Consider the following 23076-nt stretch of genomic DNA (forward strand, 5'->3'; position numbering starts at 1 on the left):
CCAGTGTAAAAGGACTTAATAAAATGGTTAAGCCATGTTTTGGAACTCGGTATCTAAATCAGTTAGAGTTCTAAATTTTTTTCCTGAGTTTTCCTCGTATTTTATAAAGGAAAGGTATAATTTTCATTAACACTAAATAATTTACAATGATGAAGTTTGTTAAAGTTATTTAATTCAACAAAGTATTTAAATGACTTACACACATTTAAAATTATTCACAGAAAAATTATAACAAAAACATTAGAGTGATTTAGAAAATTATTTTTTTTATTTTTTATTTTTTAACGTTTATTTATTTTTGAGACAGAGAGAGACAGAGCATGAACGGGGGAGGGTCAGAGAGAGGGAGACACAGAATCTGAAACAGGCTCCAGGCTCTGAGCTGTCAGCACAGAGCCCGACGCGGGGTTCGAACTCACGGACCGCAAGATCATGACCTGAGCCGAAGTCGGCCGCTCAACCGGCTGAGCCACCCAGGCGCCCCAGAAAATTACTTTTAAAAATTTTGACATATTGGAAAGTCAGAAGAAATACTACATTGACAAAAGTTTATTAATTATTGGCATCAAGATATTTTTCTGAAAAATTTTAATATATTAATGTGGCAAATTTATGTTATTTTAAATGATAAATTTCTATGAATTTTTTCTGAACACAATTTTGCTAAAATGAAACTTAAAAAAAGTTATTCAAGCTACTAATACATTTTAGTTTACTCAAAGATGAAAAGAAAACAGACATTAAAAATGGAACACGTGGGGGGGGGCGTGCCTGGGTGGCTCAGTCAGTTAAGCGTTAGACTTCGCTCAGGTCATGATCATGTGAGTTTGAGCTACATTTCGGGTTCTGTGCTGAGAGCTCAGAGCCTGGAACCTCCTTTGGATTCTGTGTCTCCCTCTCTCTCGCCCCCTTCCCTGCTTGTGCTCTGTCTCTCTCTCTCTCTCAAAAATAAACATTAAAAATTTAAAAAAAAAAAAAAAAAAAAAGGAAAACATGGGTTTGGATTCCCCACCCTGACTTATTAGTTGAAATACACATAATTCCTCCTTTCCTTCCACCTGTGTATAGCCTCAGAGGGCTATTATAAAACCAAAGGTATGAATTATGTGTTTTTTTGGACTATAAATCTAAGGTTTCATGAACTTTTCTAAATTCCAGAGCAGAGTCTATATGGAGACAAACTTGCTCCATACTCAGACTGGTCTGACATCTGACTGCTGCTAGTTTCTAGAGTATCCAGAGATAGCAGTCTTGGTTGGATGGAATTTGGTATTTTCATGATGGGCACCATGGGCGGGGGTATTGATGTCTTCTTCCAAGGCTTTTTCAGTTTCAAGGGTTGTCTTTATCACATATGGAGGAGAAAGGAGAAGTATACTGTGGATTTCATGTGGAAATGTTGAAAAACTGCCTGCCTAGTGGGCTCTTATGAGGCAAACTTATGGCTGTGCCCAAACATAACTCTAGGGAAAGCATGATCCCAAATCTTTATTTCAACGTGTCCATCAGTGAGAGAAAGAGCAAATTGGAATGTAGAGACTGTGTCATCTGCCTTTGTGGGGGAAATTAGAGCTGCTTATAGGAATGAAAAGGTTCAGGAAGGTTGAGCTAAGACTGTGAGAAAGGCTTCAAGAGAATGAAACCTTTTCATGTTTTAGGACACATACATCTAGAAAAATCATTTAAAGCTGTGTTTCTATTATGTTACATCAAATTAGGTTTGGTTTTGTTTTTGACAGGCATGGGGGCTTTAGATTTGTTTTGCCAAATTATGTTAAAGAATAGAAGTAGACACTTCTTACGAGTCACTGTGAACATTATCATATTTTTCACTTTAAATCATCTACCCTGGTGATTAGAGAATTTCAGGAATATTGACTCGACAGTCTTTGAAAGGAAGGATTAAATGGAATTCTTTTGTTTCTCTTTCTTTAGGACTCTTTCTTACTTTGTCTTCATGTTGCTTTGCATTTAATCACTTTCTAAGCACTTACATTTTGGCTCACATGAAGATTTTTCTGTAACTAAGCAATATATACAAATATTTAATGCTGGGAATTATTTTCCTTTAGAAAGAACAATAGAAATTAAGTATTTAGCCTTTTACAAAATGTTTTGTTTCTTTTGTGCATAGTGATTATGTATCCTGTCAATATGGAACATAGATTAGATATTTGAATGCTTCGTGCCTTAGTCATTTTTACAAACATGTTATTAAATTTAAAGAGAAGTTATATTTTTCTGAACTTATTAGTAGGCTTTTGGGATATATTATTCACTCATATTTTCTTTCCATCGCTTACCATTAATCTTTATCTAAGTTAGTGACTATTTGATCAAAGTAAGTTAGGCATAAAAAGAAATTTATTCCTGGATTCTGCTTTATTTATGGCCAAAGGATTTATATTGTGAGGGAAGCATATTTTTTCTTTCCTCATTAACAGTAAAGGGCTTACTAACAGATAACCATGAATATGTTGTTTTAAGGCTTTAAAGACATGGTTTAACATTTGAAATTCAGGTGAATTTGTGAAACTGTTTTGTGTAATTTTCTTTTAATGATTGTAACTAGCATTTGTTGAATGCTATGCTAAATGCTAAATCTTCAATATATAGTATTATTTTAATCTTTATAATGTTAATGATGGTAATGTTATTATTATCTCCTTTTAATAGGTAAAGAAACTTCAGCTAAGAGAGATTTGGTAACTTTCTAAATCCACCCAAGATACATGGCCATTCAGTGATCTATTAACCTTCATTTGAACCCACCCAGGAAGGCTGCACCTGAATCCAGAGCTCCTAGAGTAGGGCTATGTTAGTCTTTTTCTGAACTTTTCTAAGACTCTTTTGGTCATCATTAAGCCCATAAAAAGGAAATATATTTAATATTCTGTTACGTATGGTAAGAGATGGTAGTATTCTTTTATATAAATTTTAAAAAATTAGAGAAGTTAAAACATTTGGCTTTGGAATACAAAACTATACTTGTTTATCTTTGGATGTAGATTTAGTTTTTCTGTTTGGACCATTAATAAAAATAGCTCAAGATCCATTAGCATTCACAGGTGAGTGCAAGCAGGCTGGCAATATGTTGAAGAACGAAGAGGACAGAGAGTGGTTAAAAAATTCATCGTAAGATATCTGCAAGACACATTAACAAAAATGACCATAATCGTATGTAATTAGATAATTTTCCAATTGTAAAATTTTTTATGGAAGCAACAAACATTCCCAGAAAGGAACTTTGAGGAACACATATTTGAGAGGGCTTTGATATTACATTATATTGATTTAAGTCAACTTGAAAATGTAGAAGATCCAATTCAGTAAAATAAATATTTTTGTTTTTACCCAACAGGAGACATTGAATCAAAAGGATAAAAATATTGGTAGATAATAAGAACGTTTGGACTGAGAAGACCAGAAAGTCTAATCATATGTTTCCTTGATCTGGTAATTTACTCTTCCTCTGATTTACATTCAGCAAGCAGCTTTTGGATTATTATCAGTTTATCAGTTACTTTAAAATGAAAGCACATGAAAAGATGTTCAACAGCACTCATCTTCAGGGAAATACAAATCAAAACTACATAGAAATATCACAACACACCTGTTGGAATTGTTAAAATTAACAACACAACAAATAACAGGTGTTGGTAAGTGTGTGGAGAAAGGGGAACCCTTATGCACTGTGGGTAGGAATGCAAACTGGTGCACGCACTCTGGAAAACAGTATGGAAGTTCCTCAAAATGTTAAAAATAGGGGTGCTTGGGTGGCTCAGTTGGTTAAGCGTCCCACTTTGGCTCAGGCCATGATCTTATGGTTCGTGGCCCCGCATCAGGCTCTGTGCTAACAGCTCAGAGCCTGGAGCCTGCTTCAGACTATGTGGCTCCGTCTCTTTGCCCTTCCCCTGCTAGCATTCTGTCTCTCTCTCTCTCTCTCTCTCTCAAAAATAAATAAACATTAAAAAAAAACTAAAAATAGAGCTACCCCATGATCTAGGAATTGCACTACCAGGCATTTACCCAAAGGGTACAAAAATGCTAAATCAAAGGGACACACGTACCCCAATGTTTATAGCAGCATTATTAACAATAGACCAATGGTGGAGAGGGCCCAAATGTCCACCAACTAATGAATGGATAAAGTGTGGTTTATATAAAATGGAATATTACTCACTATAAAAAATAATGAAATCTTGCCATTTGCAATGACATGGGTAGAGCTAGACAGTATTATACTAAGCAAAGGAGATCAGTTAGAGAAAGACAAATACCATATGATTCCACTCCGATGTGGAATTTAAGAAACAAATGAACAGAGGAGGAAAAAAATGACAAGAAAACCAAGAAACAAACTTGTAAGTCTAGAGAACAAACTGCTGGTTACCAGAAGGGACGTTGGTGGCGAGATGGTTCCGTAGGTGATGGGGTTAAGTAGTGCACTTGTGATGAACACCAAGTGTTGGATCACTAAATTTTACACCTGAAACTAATATGATATTGTACTCTAACGGGAACTTAAATAAAAACTTGAAACACAAAACAAAAAAAAAATAAATAAAAACTTAAAGAAGTAAAATAAAATGGGGGAAAATAAGCGCCCATGAAGAAGTTAGTAAGATCATCCTTTACGAGCTTATTCTCTGTAAATAAGGGCATTTGACTCTTGGCTTTACATGTCAATCTCTTATAAGAGGGGCTAACATGACTTCTTTCTCCCTAGGCCCAATATCTTCCGGACATTAATTAGAAATACATTTGTAGGGGCCCCTGGGTGGCTCAGTCTGTTAAGCATCTGACTCTTGATGTTGGCTCCGGTCATGATCTCACAGTTTGTGGGATTGAGCCCGCATGGGGCTCTGTGCTGACAGCGCGGAACCTGCTTGGGATGCTCTCTCTCCCTTTCTTTCTACCCCTCCGCTGCTCGTACTCTCTCATCTCTCAAAGTAAATAAATAAATAAACATTAACAAAACTTAAGAAATACGCTTGTAGACATGCAAGGCAGAGTACCAGACACTGGAGTACTGTGAGTTCACTCTGGGCACAGTCTCCCAGCTGATCTTGGCACCCTTCCTCTGTCTCTCAGCAGTGACTCTGAAATGGTGTGTTCTAACATCTGTGAAACAAATCGTAAGTAATTTGTTATCAATAGTAAAGAAGTGAAGTTTTCTTAAATGATTTAGTTTTACAAATTAAATTTGGCCCGAGGTTACTCCTATAATCACATCGCTTTTACCTGTGTTTTAATAAGCCATTTTTGAGTTGGAAAGAAATCTGTGGAATTATAACGTATCTAGTGTTTTACAACTATACACAGACCTTTAATAGGCATTGGGACAGAAAGCAAATTACAAGTACTTTTCTAAGGTCTTCATGGGCCTGTCACACTTCTGGTCCACATGGCAAACCATTAAAAACATAGAAAATACTTGGGACTAAGTAATGCAGTACAATATCATTTTTGAATATTGATATCTCCTGATATCACTTTTTTTTTTTTAAGTTTATTTATTTATTTTTGAGAGGAGTGGAGTAGGGGCAAAAGAGAGGGAGACGGAGAATCTCAAGCAGACTTCATGCTTTCAGCACAGGGCTGACTCAGGGCTCAAACTCTCAAACTGTGAGATCTTGATCTGAGCCAAAATCAAGAGTTGGACGCTTCACTGAAGGACCCGTCCAGGCACTCCTCCTGATATCATCTTTGTAGAAGTATTTCTCTACAATGTAAAAAAAAAAAAAAAAAAAAAAAATAGGGGAGAATAAATTCGGAAGGAAGTACGTATATAATCTAAATAGTGTCTCTGATTTTGGGTCTTCTGAATAAGTTTAGAGGACAGGTTTTGTGGGTGAGACAGTGTTGCATAGGCACAGTGCGCCGACAGCAACGGTTTCTTTCTTTTCTCGTTAGTTGGTTTGTTTCTGTTAGTGTTTTGGTCATACCAAAGAATCTTCAGTGACTCCTCAAGGTGGTATAGATAATGTATGAAAAGACTTTAAGTGTAAAGAGAAATACATTTCTCTTCCATTATGAAGTCTTCATTAATTTCGTTTCAAAGCCTCCACAAGATGTTTTCTCCTTTTCTTTTGCTACCAACCACATGTTGTGTTACAAATCAGCCATTTATGAAATTGTTTCATCTGTCCTTTGAACTGTAACATCCTCAAAGACAGAGACGTTGTTGTAATTTGAATTGCCCCATATTCTCCTACAGAGAATTTTTCACACAGTAGGCACACATTAAAATCTATTGAGTGAATGGTGTTGTTCATATTAATTAAGATAATTATAAAAGTCCTAGGAAATTTAGTATAACAGATTATTTCAGATTTTTCTGATAAATAAACAGAATCTTGAAGAAAATACATTTTCATTTGCGTGTTTTACTAATTTGATAGACTTTCTTAAAATAAAATAATGCTTTGAAACACACATTTTAAATAATGAATACTTATTAATGATTTTTAAATTAAAAAGATTAAAATATATATTAAACAAATTTAAAATAACCCAAAGAGAGGTATAGTGATAACAGATAATTTTTTTAGAAATTTTATTTTATTTTATTTTGAAATTCAGGAATATTCAGAAAATCTTAACCAATATCTTCAGCTGTTTCTCTTTTTAATTTCTTTTTATTTGATTGTTAGTGGCTAACCAAAAAAGCTTTATAGATTATAAAATTGGTATGAAGGAAAAATAATTGATAATACCTATATGGAAATAGTGTAGAGGTTCCCCCCAAAGTTAAAAATAGAACTATCATATGATCCAACAATCCCACTTCTAGGTATATATCCAAAAGAAATGAAGTTTTTGAGCCTGGGTGGCTCAGTCAGTTGAGCGTCCGACTTTGGCTCAGGTCATGATCTCGCAGTCTGTGAGTTCAAGTCCCGCGTTGGGCTCCGTGCTGACAGCTCAGAGCCTGGAGCCTGCTTCGGATTCTGTGTCTCCCTCTCTCTCTGCCCCTCCCCCTCTCATGTTCTGTCTCTCTCTCTCTCTCTCTGTCAAAAATAAATAAACATTAAAAAAATTTTAAAAAATGAAATTACTATCTTGAAAAAATATCTGAACCCCTATGTTCAGTGCAGCATTATTCACAATAGTTAAGACAGAACTAATCTAAATGTCCATTGGTGGATGAATGAACAAAGAAATATCTCTCTCTCTTACATGTATATATATCTTATATATGTACACATATATACATATATATATGTATACACATACACACATATATATATGTAACATATATCATAGGCACCACATATATGGTGTATATACATATACACCATATATATATATATACACATGTATATGTATATATGTGTGTGTGTGTATATATGTGTGTGTGTGTGTGTCCATATATCAATGAACACTCAGATTGTTTCTATGTCTTAGCTATTGTGAATAATGCTGCAATAAACATGGGGATTCAGATATCTCTTCAAAATAGTAATTTCATAGTATATAATGTATATTATATATATTCATAAAATATATATTTATGTGTGTGTGTGTGTGTATATATATATATATATCGCATTTAATGGAATGTTGTTCAGCCATAAAGAAAAAGGACATCTTGCCATTCATGACAACATGGATAAACCTTGAGGGTATTAAGTAAAATAATTCAGACAGAGAAAGGCAAATGTTGTATGGTCTCACTTATACAGTGGAATCTAAAAACGGCAAACTCATAGAAATAGAAAGTAGATTGGTGGCTACCAGAGGCTGGGGCGTGGCAGAAGTGGGGAGATATTGGTCAAAGGGTACCAGCTTCCAGTCATGAGATGAGTAAGTTCAGAGGATCTAATGTACAGTATGGTGACTATAGTCAATACTGTATTATATAACTGAAAGTTGCTTAAAAAATAGACCACAAACCATAAAAACACACTAATTGTATATAATATATGCAATTATATACAATTATATAATACAATTATATATACAATTATACAAAATAATGTATCAAATTATCACACTGTACTCCTTAAACATACGGAATATTATTTGCCAATTATATCCCTATAAAATTGGGTAAAAACAAAAGAAGAGTTAGTCTATACTATTTCTAAGTGTCCTATTACGTTATTACACTTGGCTTTTAATCTTTATTTTATAATTAATTTACTGTGTGATTTCAGACAGTTTAACATCTGAGACACATTATTTTTCTAACATGGATGCATTGTAGATAGATAGTGTATGGTTTCTGCAAAGTGTGGATGTTTGTAAGCAAGAAAAAAAATTGTCTGTGATACTAGCTCCAATCTGATGAATATAATAGAATAAAAAATTAAAGAAAGATGCAGGAAACAAAGTGATGTTTTGCAAAGTTACTAATTTTAATTTTTAAATGGAAATGACATAATCATTAAGACGTCTTCTTCTAAAAATGATCTAAAATTAGTGTTTTGAACTTAGGATGAAACCCCCATATGTAGCAGTGATTCGAGATACATTTTTTTTTTTTTTTGGCAAATTCAAATTCCCTTAACATAGACTTCTCCCTGATCTTCTCTGGAAGGATCACAGCTTTTGTTGACAATTCTTAGTTCTACATACATTTTACTTAATGGAAGAGACATCTTCTGGCAAGAGTTTCTATGATGTGAATGTACAGCAAATAATATTGTCCTTATTTTCCTTTGTAAGTTTTGTATCACCAAAAACAGGTTTATCTATCATCTTTCAAAAATATTGCTTGACTAATTGTATATCCACATACCAAAAGATCTATACTTTGCACCATATACAAATATTAACTAAAATAATCATGAGCTTAATGCAAAATTTAAAATTAAACATTTCTGATGATCTTGAGTTAGGTAAAGATTTCTTAGATATGTACCAAAAGTATGATTCGTACAAGAACAAATTATTAAACCTGATCTCATTAAAATTAAAATCTTCTGCTCTTTGAAAAACATTTTTAATAGGACAGACAAATAAACGAGAAAATGGGATAAAATATTTACAGGTAATAAATCTGACAAAGGACTTATTATAGCATATGTAAAGGAATATCTCAAATTTAACAAGAAAAGAATTTAATAAGAAATGAGATTTTGGGGGTATTTATAGTAGTTCAATAGTATGGTTACTAGAAGGTAACTAGGTAGTTTTATATATATAAATATATATATATACACACACACATATATATAATATATTAAAAATATATATATTAATGTTTATTCATTTTTGAGAGAGAGAGAGACAGAGTGGGAGTGGGAGTGGGGCAGAGAGAGAGAGAGACAGACTCCAAAGCAGGGTCCAGGCTCCAAGCTGCCAGCACAGAGCCCAATGCGGGACTCAAACTCACCAGCCCTGAGATCATGACCTGAGCCAAAGTTGGACACTTAACCGACTGAGCCACCCAGGCACCCCTAAGTAGTTATATTTTTAACTTTTTGAGGAACTTCTATACTTTTTCCCACACTGGTTGCACCAGTTTACATTCCTACCAACCGTGCAATAGAGTTCATTTTTTTCCACATCCTCACCAACACTGGTTTCTTATGTTTTTTATTTTAGCCATTCTGACAGGTGTGAAGTGACATTTCATTGTGGTTTTGATTTGCATTTCCCTAATGATGAGTGATGTTGAACATTTTTTTCATATGTCTGTTGACCATCTGGATGTCTTCTTTGGAGAAATGTCTGTTGATTTTTTCTGGCCTTTTAAAAGTATTATTATTTTAGAGAGGGAGTGTGCACACACATGAGCTGGGGAAGGGGGCAGAGGGAGAGAGAGAGGGTCTTAAGCAGGCTCCTTGTAGAGCATGGATCAATGTGAGGTTTGATCCCATGACCCTGGGATCATGACCTGAGCTGAAATCAACAGTTAGACGCTCAACTGATGAAGCCATCTAGGTACCCTTTTTCTGCCCATTTTCAATCAGATTATTTGTTTTGGGGGTGTGGAGTTGTATGAGTTCCTTATACATTTGAGATAGTAACCTTTTATCAAGTATGTCATTTGCAAATCTTTTCTCCCATTCAGTAGGTTGCCTTTTAGTTTTGTTGATTGTTTTCTTCACTGTGCAAAAGCTTTTCATTTTTATGTAATCCCAACAGTCTATTTCCGCTTTTATTTCCCTTGCCTCACAACACATATCTATAAAAATGTTGCTATGCATAGTCAATGTCAGAGAAATTACGGCCTGTGTTCTCTTCTGCATATATATACACAATAGAATATTACTCAACTATAAAAAAGAATGAGATATTGCCATTTGCAACATGCATGGAGCTAGAGAGTATTATACTAATTGAAATAAATCAGTTAGAGAAAGACAAATGCCATATGATTTTGCTTATACATGGAACTTAAGAAAAAACAACAAGAATTTTAGCAAAAATAAGAGAGAGAGAGAGGGAGTGACAGAAACAGAGAGAGAGAGAGAGAACATTAAACAGACTCTCAGACAAACTATAGAGAACAAGTTATAGGTACCAGAGGGGAGTTGGGTGGGAAGATGGGTTAAATACATGATGGGGATTAAGAAGTCCCCTTGTGCTGATCCTGGGGTGATGTATGGAATTGTCGAATCACTCTATTTTACACCTGAAACTAATATAACACTCTATGTTAACTATACTGGGATTTAAAGTAAAATTTTACAAAATGAGTAGAAAGATTTAAACAGACACTTGACCAAAGAAGACATCCAGATGGCAAATGCCATCTGATCAAACCCATGTTCGAATATTCAACATCATTAATCATTAGGAACTGGAAATTAAAACTACAGAGAGGCATAACTACATATCTATTCCAATGATTCCCTTCCAAGTGTTCTCTTGGCAGTGAAGTAATTAGAAGTCTCATACTCTTCTGGGGGGAATAAAATGGATAAAAACCAGTTTTGAAAACAGGTTGATAGCGTTTTATGAAGTTAAATGCACACCCACCATATGATCTAGCCACTCTTCTCCTTAGAATTTACCCAGGATGCATGATAGTGTATGTCCACATCCGTGCACATGCATGTTCATTGCAGCTTTATTTGTAAGAACCTAAACCTGGAAACAACCCACGTGTCTGTCAGCAAGTGAAGGGTTAAACAAACTCTGTTATATTACTACAGTGGGGTCCTACTCCTCAACAAACATGAAGGAAGTTGACACTACAATGTTGGGGAAACTCAACTGGCTGATTCTATTTATATAAAATTAATATAAAAGGACAGAAAATAGATCAATGGTTACACAAGGAAACTTTTTTTATAAAATAGGTTTATTTATATTTGAGAGAGAGAGACAGAGACAGAGTGTGAGTGGGGAAGGGGCAGAGAGAGAGGGAGACTCAGAATCCGAAGCAGGCTCCAGGCTCTGAGCTGTCAGCACAGAGCTGGACATGGGGCTCGAGCTCACCAGCATGAGATCATGACCTGAGCCTAAGATGGACGCTTAACTGACTGTGCCACCCAGGCGTGCCTACGCAAGGAAACTTTAAGGTGTGGCAAATATGTCCATTATCCAAATTGCAGTTATGTTTTCGTGGATGTGCACATATGTCAAGACTTATCAAATTGTACATTTTAAATAATTGCAGGTTTTGTTTTTCAGTTTATTTACTGATTGTGAGAGAGAGAGAGAGAGAGCATGCACACTGCACCAGTCTGGAAGGAGCAGAGAGAGAGAGAGAGAGAGAGAAAGAGAGAATCTCCAGCAGGCTCCATGCTGTCGGCACAGATCCCAGCACGGGGCTCTGTCTCACAAATTGTCAGATCATGACCTGAGCCAAAATCAAGAGTCAGACACTTAACTGACTGAGCCACCCAGGCGCCCCTAAATAACAACAGTTTTATAGGTCAATTACACAGTAAAGCTGTTAACTTTTTTAAAAAGAATTTTAAAACATGGTAAAACTTTTCTAAATTGAATTTTAAAACATGGTTAAGAAATTATAAATTTCTTTATATATTTCAACTTGTTTTGGTTTCACTCTACTCCACATTGCTGGAAATACTACTAAAAAACAGAACAAAACAAAATATAGTCCCCCACTTGGAGGAACTCAAAATAGAGGAGCTTTTGGTGACAGAGCAAGCTAGAATCTTCAAAAATGTTCTCATGCTGCAAATGTAAATAGATTCAGGATCGTATTTCAATTCACTGCTGAAGTAGGAGCAATGTATCCGCACTCAACAGAGACCAAAATAAACAAGTAAATGCGTAAATAAAAAAGTAGGAAGCAGGTGAAAATAGAGATGTGAACTATAGATGACTTTGAAAGCATGACAAACTGGAGACAAGCCTTGCAGTCCATGCAAAGTTGAGGATTCAAGCCTTTCCTCAGTTAGGCCTGGACGCCCCATGGGGCTATCCCTGTAGTGAAATAATGGGCTAGGGAAAAAAAAAGTCTGTAGAAAAAAATAGATCTAACAGGAAACTTGTCATTTCCAAGGTTGCTACAGGGGAAAATATTATTAATAGCACTCTTTACAGACAATTTATAGTCATTAGCCTGCTTTCATTTAAGTCTGGTGTTCAAATTTACACTAACTGTTTAGTCAGGGAAACCTCAAGCTGAGATATTAAATTAACATGGTGTTAGGTTGGGGGCATTATCTGCCATTAAGCTGAGGCCAGCACAAATCCTGGCTGGTGTAAGGGCTCTCCAGATTCCCACAGGTTGTGTTCCACCAAATATGTGTTCCCAGTGAGAAAAACAATTACCAAACATAGAAGGAAAGCTATCCTGATTGAGTTTCAGCAGAACAAAACACGAGTTCTCATAATGAAATTATTGTATAGACCATTAAGTTCTGTTTTTCAAGTGTGCAAAAAGAAAAAGCAGAATGAAAAATAACCAGGGTACTTAGAGACTGTCTAAAATGACCAGAGAGATTTAAAAACATTTTTTTAATGTTTATTTATTTTTGGGAGAGAGAGAGAGAGAGAGAGCGAGCAGGGGAGGGGCAGAGAGACAGGGAGACACAGAATCTGAAGCAGGCTCCAGGCTCTGAGCTGTTAACACAGCTCGATGCAGGGCTTGAACCCATGAACTACGAGATCATGACTTGAGCTGAAGTCAGAGGTTTAACCGACTGATCCACCCAGGTGCCTCCACGTAGATTTTTTTAAAGAAGCATATATATTTTATCTGTAAAATCTATAATTCTTAAATTAAAAATAATATCAATGAATGTGGTGAACAGATTAGACATCTGTAAAGAAAGGAATAGCAAACTGAAAGATAAAATTGAAGATATAGCTCAGAAAGTAAGACACAGAGATAAGGAGATGGAAAACCTAAAAAGGGAGATTAAAAGATGGAAAGATTTGAGATGCTTCCATGGTTCAGTCGGTTGGGCATCCAACCTTGGTTTTAGTTGAGGTCATGATCTCACAGTTCCTGGGTCAAGCCCTATGGTGGGGCTTTGTGCTGGAAGCTCAGAGCCTGCTTCTGATTCTCACTTTCCCTCTCCCTCTCCCTCTGCCCCCTCCCCACACATGCACACACACGTTCTCTCTCAAAATAAATAAATAAACACTTAAAAAAAAGATAGAAAGGTTAGATTGACAAAAGTTATCATATATCTAATTGGAATTCCTTAAAAAAAAAAGCAGGGGGAGAGAATGGGGAGACACCGATATTCAAAGTGATAACTGCTGGGAATATTATGTATCAAATGCGGATATAAACCAAACATAAAAAGCACAATGTTTACCAAAGAGTAAAAAGTAAAAGAAATTTATACGTAAGTACAGGAGGTGAAACTTGGAAATGTGAAATAGAACAAGGATATTAAAACAGAGAGAGAGAGAGAGAGAGAGAGTGAGTAAGGGCACATTATATTAAAAAAAAAAAAAACAAAAAAAAAACAGTAACAGTTTGAGTGATGGCTGACTTTTTAACAGCCATAAACCAAAGTAGTAATGTTCAAGTTCCAATGTTCCCAGAAAAAAATGACATGTCAGACAAATTTAGAAGCCCCATAACCTATCTTTCAGAAATCATGACAAAATGCAACCATTTTAAGACAAGATCACAAAGAAAAAAGTAAGGAGTGACCCAATCAGGTTCCAGGAGCTAACTCTTATGAACCGGAAAGACCCTAGTGTAATTCAATCGGTAATGCTTTCTCTTTTCTATAAATTATGGAACAAGATTGTTTGGAGTTGGAGAACTGAATTTATATCTATTTGATCGTGGACAAGTTATTTAAATTTTCAGTACCTTATATTCTTTATCTTTAAAATTGGCATAATAATAATATAGAAGGCAGAGGATTTTTATAAGGATTGAATGAATTAAGTAATACATATAAAAAGCTTAGAATGCTTGGCACATAATCAGAACCGGGAAAGTATATCTATTATTGTTGTTGCTGTTGTTGTTGTTGTTAATGTTATATATCTCCAAAAAAATTTGCAGACAAAAATCTCCCCAGTTACTTTTATGAGGCCACACTGATACCAGAAACAGGCACAGAAAAGTGCAAGAAAGGAAAAATATCGGCCAATCAGACTCACAAAGATTCAGAAATCTTTTTTATTTTATTTTTTAAAGTTTATTTATTTATTTTGAGAGAGAGGTGGGAGAGAGATCGCAAGTGGGGGACAGGCAGATAGAATCCTAAGCAGTCTCCACGCTGAGCACATAGCCCAATGCAGGGCTCAGTCTCACCACCATGAGATCATGACCTGAACTGATATCAAGAGTTGGATGCTTAACCCACTGAGCCACCCAGAGGCTCCAAGATTCAGAAATCTGAAATAATAAAAGTGTAATAAGATTTTTGGCAAACTAAATCTCCTAATATATAAAAGGTATATTTAAATCCTGATTAAGTAGCATTTATTCCATTAATACAAGGATGGTTTCACATCTTTTAATGCAGTTTATTCATTTATATAGATTAAAAGAAGAAAAGTAATGATCATCTCCATTGATTAAAAATCTTATTAGAGGGGCCCCTGGGTGGCTCAGTCAGTTGAGCCTCTGACTTCGGCTCAGGTCGTGATCTCGCAGTGAGTTCGAGCCCCATGTCAGGCTCTGTGCTGACAGCTTAGAGCCTGGAGCGTGTTCCAGATTCTGTGTCTCCCTCTCTCTCTGCCTCTCCCCTGCTCGTGCTCTGTCTCTCTGTCTCTCTCTAAAGTAAATAAACATTAAAAAAAATTTTTTTTAATTAAAAAAAATCTTATTAGATACAGGAGAACACACATTCAGGCAAAAAGACATTTAGAAAAATAGAAAAAGGCAGAAATTTCCTTAACTATATGAAGGTTTTTAATAAAAAAATATCTAGCAATTCATCATAGACAGTGGTGAATCCATAGATGTAATCTGTTTAATGTCAAGGCCAAGACAATAGCATCTAGTATCACTGAATCTTATCTATCACCATAAAACAAAAGAACAAAGAAATAAAAAAAAGTTATAATCAGTACTGCCACAATGAATAACTCTAAGGGTCATACCATGTGTAATATGGAATGATGCCTCTGGAAAGCGGGTCTGATTTTAAGATAGGAAACAATGAGGTGAAATTGCCATCATTCACAGATAAAGGATTGTCTGCTTAAGTCCAAGTTAGCCACACAAGCTATTAGCACTAATAAAAGACTTTAGCCAAATCAGTATGCGAAAGTGAATAGCATTAATACCAAGTACAATAATTAGACAATTTTAAATACTAGCAATAATAAAACATCCCCTTACTCAAAAAATATGTTTCTTCATAATATGCAAAATCATCTGGGAGGAGAAAACTGTAAAACTTAGTTGAAAGATACTTAGTAAATAAAAAGATAAGCCATGTTTGCAGATGAGAAGTTTCAATACCACACATATGTCAATTCCCCTTAAATTAATGTATATTTTTAATGTAATTATTTTTTAAAAATTTAACAGAGTTCTTTTTCTAAATAGGCAGAGATAACTTAATCCTGAAATTAATATGAAAGAGAAGGGTACAGATAATTTTAAAGAATAAAAGAAGATTATTTGCACTATCAGGTAGCAAAACTTATGATAAAGATACAGTATTAGTACAAAGATACACATATACATATATACAGAAGTATATATGCATTCACAAATATGTATATACCTGTACTACACATAATAATACACATCACGTGATAATATACACTCATGCATATGTGTATGCACATATTATGTATGTATATAGCTATACATACTGTATGTATGTGTGTATATATACACACTTTCTCTCATGTGTACATGTACTGATATTGTATATATACATATATGAGAGAGAGACAGAGACAGAGACAGAGAGACAGAGAGAGACAGAGAGAGACAGAGAGAGAAATTCATAGACCAAAGAAGCAGAAGATAAAGCCTATGAAACATAAAAATAAATTAAATGAAACATAAAAAAAATTTTGATATTGAATTTAATAAAATAATTTTATTACCTCTGAGTAGGGAAAGTTAAGCTATAAAATGTATAATCCTTAAAGGATTTAAAGCCAGAGAAGACATCACAAACAAACTTAATATACAGAAAGAAGATACTTACATTAGTCTCCTTCCCAACTCATATGGAATAAAGATTCCTATTAATGAATGAAATAAACAACAACCTAATAATAGTAAAGAGCAGCTCTATAAATAGGCAATTTACAAAAGAATGAATACATAGAGGAGATTATATGAAGATTATAAGAAGATTCACATTCATAATCAGAGACATGTCAATATTGGCAGTTTTAAAATACAACTGCAACTTTTTTGGGCATTTCCTCCACCTAGATTTTGCGTCTCTATCCTCTCCCTTGAATCTGGGTAGGTCTATGACAGCTTCACCAATTAAAAAGATATGACAGAATTGTTCTGTTATTTCTGAGCCTAAGTCATAAAAGGCCATACCATTTGCTCTCCTGGATGTTTTCAGCTTAATGACTGCAGACCTTGGGATTTCTCAGCTTCCATAAATATATGAACCAATCCCTTCTCTCTCTCTCTCTCTTTCTCTCATATCTATCAATCTATCTCTCTATCATCTATCTATCTATTTACCTATCTACTTATTTATCCTACTGGTTTTGTTTCTCTAGAAAACTCAGATTAATAAAAGTCATGAAAGAAATACAGAAAGATATTGAAATTCAAGTGGTCAGGTTTTTGGTTAATGAATATTGTATTTTTCTTGTCACTTGTCCTTACATTTTATTTTATTTTATTTTATTTTTTTTTAAATTTTTTTTTCAAAGTTTTTTATTTATTTTTGGGACAGAGAGAGACAGAGCATGAACGGGGGAGGGGCAGAGAGAGAGGGAGACACAGAATCGGAAACAGGCTCCAGGCTCCGAGCCATCAGCCCAGAGCCTGACGCGGGGCTCGAACTCACGGACCGCGAGATCGTGACCTGGCTGAAGTCGGACGCTTAACCGACTGCGCCACCCAGGCGCCCCTGTCCTTACATTTTAAAATTAAAGTATAATATACTTGGGGCATCTGACGGCTCAGTCATTTGAGTGTTCAACTTCAGCTCAGGTCATGATCTCGCAGCTTGTGAGTTCGAGCCCCACGTCAGGCTCTGTGCCTCCCTCTTGATCTGCCCCTAACCCACTCACATTCTGTCTTTGTCTCTCTTAAAAATAAATAAACATTAAAAAAAAGTTTTTAAATAAATTAAATTAAATTAAATTAAATTATAATATACTTTAAATTTTTTAAATTACAAATGAACCCATTGATTACTGTTATGATAGAAGTATATAGAGTTGTGTCATATATGATGTGATAGATTCTAGGTAAGGAGACCTGAGTGTGAAAAGCTATAGCATTTTGATGTCTTGTGGCATTCGGATCATGAGGCTGCATAGAATCCTCTATTATTATTATTATTACTATTGTTATTGTTATTATTGTTATTGTTATTTTAGAGAGAGAGAGAGAGTGAGCATGAGGGGAGGGAAAGGGCAGAGGGAGAGGGAGAGAGAGAGAGAGAATCTTAATCAGGCTTCACACTCGGAGTGGAGTGCCACAAGGGGCTTGATCCTATGACCCTGGGATCATGTCCTGATCTGAAATCGAGTCAGGCGCTCAACCCACTGAACCATCCAGGCACCCCAGCATAGAATCCTGTAGATCTTGCACAGATCTGAGCCTTTCACCAAACAAATAACTTGATCATGTTTACATTTTAGAAAGATTATTCTAGCAGGGTAGGTTGCAAAATAGTGGGCAAAATTAAATTTTAGGAGACAATCATAGATCCCAGGTTTGAACCAATGTAGTCGGTGCAGATGGAGAGAAAAAGACCTAATGGAAGCAATAGTTCAGAGGTAGAATTGAAATAATTATGTGATCCATGATGTGGCAAGACAAGGGAGAGGGAAGAGCCTGGGAAGATTACTGGCTCTCTGCTCAGATTCAAAGTGAATATAAGTTTTCTTATAGTTTATGACCAGTTTATAGGAAACAAGGGAAGGATCAGGTTTGGAGTAACAGATGATGAGCCCAGTTTTTAGACTTGTCAAGACTGGTACTTCTGTGGGATAGTCAGGAGGCTATATGTGGCTCATAGGAGGATTAAGAAAACAAGGTGGCTTTGTATGGGACAAAACACATGGGAGGGAGTTTGGGAATGCCACCATCCAGGGCAGGATAGAATGATCCATATAGGGGCACCTGGTGGCTCAGTCGGTTAAGCATCCGACCTCGACTCAGGTCATGATCTCACCGTTTATGAGTTCAAGCCCCGCGTCTGGCTCTGTGCTGACAGCTCGGAGCCTGGAGCCTGCTTCGGATTCTGTGTCTCCTTCTCTCTCTGCCCCTCCCCCACTTGTGCTATGTCTCTCTATGTCTCTCAAAAAATCAATAAATGTAAAAAAAAAAAAATTTAAAGTATCCATAGAACTTACATGGTACTTTTTAAAATAGAAAGTCACAATTTAATTCAAACATTTTCCTTGAAGATCTACTTTATACTATAATCCTTGCTCTGCACCTCAGTACAAACAAAAGCACAGGTTGTGTCCCTTCAAGGCTGTTATCAAGATGTGTCAAATTTTCTGTTGCACTAATCATGCTCTCTCACCTTTGGGAAATCGTATACTTCATTGGCCCTTCCTTTACTCTGCCATGAACGCTCTTTATTTCTCTGATTTCTCCCCTCCTCAATGAGGGTCCCAGTGTGTGTGTTACCTCCACAGGGAAGCTTCCTGTTGGCCATTATTCTCTCCACTAAGGTTAGGTAAGTTCCTCAATAAGAAGGACTTGATCTTTGTTGCTGACATAACACCTGTGCCCAAAATGGTGCCTGAAAACAAGTATCTAATAAACATTTGTTAAGTATTAAATGATGTTTATTTAAGACATGGGTCATGCACACTGGGGGCTTATAATCAGATGTTAGTGAAAGGATAGTTCACTTGGAATTACTCTCTGTTGCTTTATGCATGTGTCTCCAGTTAAATATAAATAAGTCAAAGTCAAGGACTATATCTTTTCTTTTTTTGGCATTGTCCATCCTTCCTGACATAGTGTTCACATAATTTTTATAGCATTCACTGAGCAATATTTTAGTCTGCAGATGAGACTATCCTTTTTGTATTGTGTGTCCATATTAAATATTCTACTGCAAACCTAATGATTTGTTTATTTAACCAAGGACTGATTTCCTCACTGGAGCCTAAAGCACCTCAAAATCATCTTTAAGCCAGGTAAAACCTAATGATTATCAGTTATTAGGACTTCTTTAAATCTTTTATACAAAATGTATGTATGTATGTATTTATTTATTTATTTATTTATTTGATCCTTTTCCATAAAATGTAAATAAAGGAGCAGAACACTTCAAGTTAATCACTTTATCTTTTAAAGTATAATTTTAAAAAGAGTATAGAAGTTGCCAACATTATTTCTCAAGTTTTTATGGTTGAAGGAGGGCCCTTGTTCATTATATCCTTAATTTTGGAATCATTTTAAGTGCATTTTAGTTAAATAAAAAGATTTGTTTTATCTAAAGTGCATGTGGAACTTGAATTTTGAAACCTTTAAAAATTGAATTCCAAATGTGTATTTTGTTGTTAGAACTATGCATAGGTTGTCGATTTTGATTTTTTTTTTTCCTAACGTATGCCTCTGTGCCTGAGAGATGGAGAGAAATGAGAGGGAGAGAGAAACAGAACATTTGACTAATGACCTTTTAAGTGGATCAAAACAACAATCTATTTTTATCCTCTGGGAAATGTTTATCCCTTTGAAGGCATTTCACAGTCTCTTTATCCTACGTGGCCTTTTTAGGTGTTCCGTTTTAATCCTGATCTAAATAAAGAAAGTAAATGTTGCACAGGATCAAATTTACAATCTAGCTAAATGAGAAATCCATTAGGTTGGAAACTCTGAAGAAGTTTGTACTGCTGTGGCATTGATTTCTCTTTCCCGGTATCAACCTTGCCTTATATCCATTGAGCCCACCCTCCTTCCTGTCCATCTGTCCCTTTTACTCACCTATAAACTCACCTATAAACCTCCTAGAGAGCCCCAGGTGTCCCCTCTAGCACATCTCTAAGTAGAACCATGACTTTGATGGTGAAAGCTTCAGTGTGACTCCTGCAGTGTCCTGAAAATTCCTGTGTGCTCACCATTTTCATCACAAATAGAACCCCTGGAGTTACAGAACCTAAAGCCAATGCAAAATGTAATCAATATTAGTAAACAGTGCTAAGATTTCATTACATCACCATCTTAGATATTTAAAGTTAACATGAGGAAAGTTCAGGTCAAATAAACAAAATCAAGCACTTTCCTTTTTTTAAATTCATTCACAAGGACCATTTTTGCTATTGTTAGAGGACAAAAAAAAAAAATCTCAAAACCTTTTATTTTTCAAATAGAGTCCTTGAAAAGAAGAGCTTCTCGGGCAGCCTGTCAGCAAAGTTTTATCTTGCCAGGCTACCCTTTTTTGAGGACTCAGACATGTGGTAGGACTGAGAAAAGATCCTTCTTTAGGTAGGTGAGGAAACATCAGATTTGGTAGGTGTTGGTCTTTTCACACATTTGTTCACACTGATCTTAAAGAAGAATTTTAGCTTTAATCCACCCTACAGACACAGGGAATAATAAAAGCAGAGTTTCTGATCATGGTGGCCAAAGAGCTTATCTTTCAAAGCAGCACACTTCAGAAAATGGAGAGAGTCTCTTAAAATTACGCCAGTGCAGAGAGCATAACCCAGAACCATGGCCATGCTTGGAAAACTGAGACCTCTGGTCATCTTAATTGTGAAGGGGATGGCAATTAAAAATGGAACGCTAATAGAATCTATTAGAACTGAAGGGCTAGGGTTTAGTTTGGCACACAGTGATATTTATTTGACAAATCTGATTAATAAATATGAAGCCAACCTCCTATATTAATGTGGAAGGTGAATAATTTGATTGGAGTTATTAAGACCATTAAAACTGATTGCTTTAAGATTTGTTGTTATTCTGTTAGATTAAAAGATAAATCAATGTCAGTGTTTCACTGGGACCCTCCCAACTAAATCAATCAATGACTAACTTAGTGTGTGCCTTCTGTTTCCAGTCATTTTGGTTTCATCTTCACAGGCTGATTTTGCCCTTGAAAGTTCTATTATGTTGTTTTTATGTAGAATGTGAACCATGTCACTTCTTCCATGATAGCTGTTGAAAATTTTCATTCAAAAATATGCAGTTACTTTGCTTGGTGGAATTGAGACCTTGCACATTTTTAAGCCACTTAGAAGAAATGTATGCATGATTTATAGAACAAGCAAACAAAGCATGACCTTTCCTGAACTGATTAACAGTGCTATTCTTCAGAATGGCAGTTTACTATAGATTCACTCACACTGAATGATTTTATAAATGTGTATAGGGTATAATACAAATACGTAACATGAAAATATAATGGGCTTGAAATAAAATTTGAGCCAAACATTTATATTGTACTACTATAAGAAAGAAAGCTGAAATGATTTTCCCTAGCCCTATATCCTAGGCATATAAGAACCCCACCTTGTATAAAATTCAAGAATGGTGTGTAAGAAATTTTTATTTGTAATTTTAAAATGAAAATACCTTTCATTTTTAGTTATAGATGATTTCCACACACCATAAATTGATACCCGCCTCAAAATGGAGTAGAGTTTAATCCACCTAAAACTAAGTATGGGTAGATAGATTTAAAAATTTTTTTTTTTCTGACACATTTTGTTTCCCTTCCTGCGACCTAGAACATTATGTGAACATAAGAAGAATAAAATATGAAGTCATTTGGAAATCAATTCTAACTTCTCAGGTTGGCACTTTTGCAGTCGCAGAAAGCACTTTGAAACAGTATAAAATTACAGTTCTTTTTATTTCCGTCTTGCTGGGTCAGGCTCTTTTAAATCAAATAAGATGGGTTTAGAATGATTTAGTTATCATACTTTTAAAAGAAGATGCATCCCAGAGCTCACAACATAGTAATAAAAGCCTCACACATGGAAGATGAACTCATATACCTGAAAATAACAGTCCTTTATTGTCTATGTGGCCATGGCTGTTGGTACTGTTGACTCGAAGTGCCTTGAGGGAAGTCAGTCGCCTCTGAGCACCTCTGAGCACCTCTCTCCCCTGACTCCATGTGTTGAATGACAGCACTGGTGAGTGTTTCCTAAATGGAATGGAAATATATAAAACCCAAACTGTAACGTTTTCAAGTTAAGAGAGTATTACTGTAGTTATATAATTTTACTTGCTTCCTTTGGTTAAAAAGCAGAATTACGTGAGGTTCCTCCTTTCAAGGAAATTCTTCAGAAAACCATGCTAAATATGTTCTTCCCTACCTTTCCCCCCACATGGTGTTTAACTTACCACAGCTTCATGCTCATGGGGACATTGAATAAATATTTCTGGTCAATAGTCACAAACCAAGTATTTTAAAGTCAACTTGTCTCTCCTCCAGCCCATTCATGGTCCTATTTCCTTTAATATGGAGTTAATTTTCAGATTGGACTTTGTTTCAGCCATTCTGTATTGTGTGAATCTCAACTTATTTACATGTAAGTATATATAAAGAAACACTGTTAACGTGGGGAGAACTATTCCTAGAAAAGAACTGAGAA

The sequence above is a fragment of the Puma concolor genome, chromosome B2, assembly GCF_028749965.1.
Source record: "Puma concolor isolate L17-30 chromosome B2, mPumCon1.1.hap2, whole genome shotgun sequence".
Classification (NCBI taxonomy): Eukaryota; Metazoa; Chordata; class Mammalia; order Carnivora; family Felidae; genus Puma; species Puma concolor.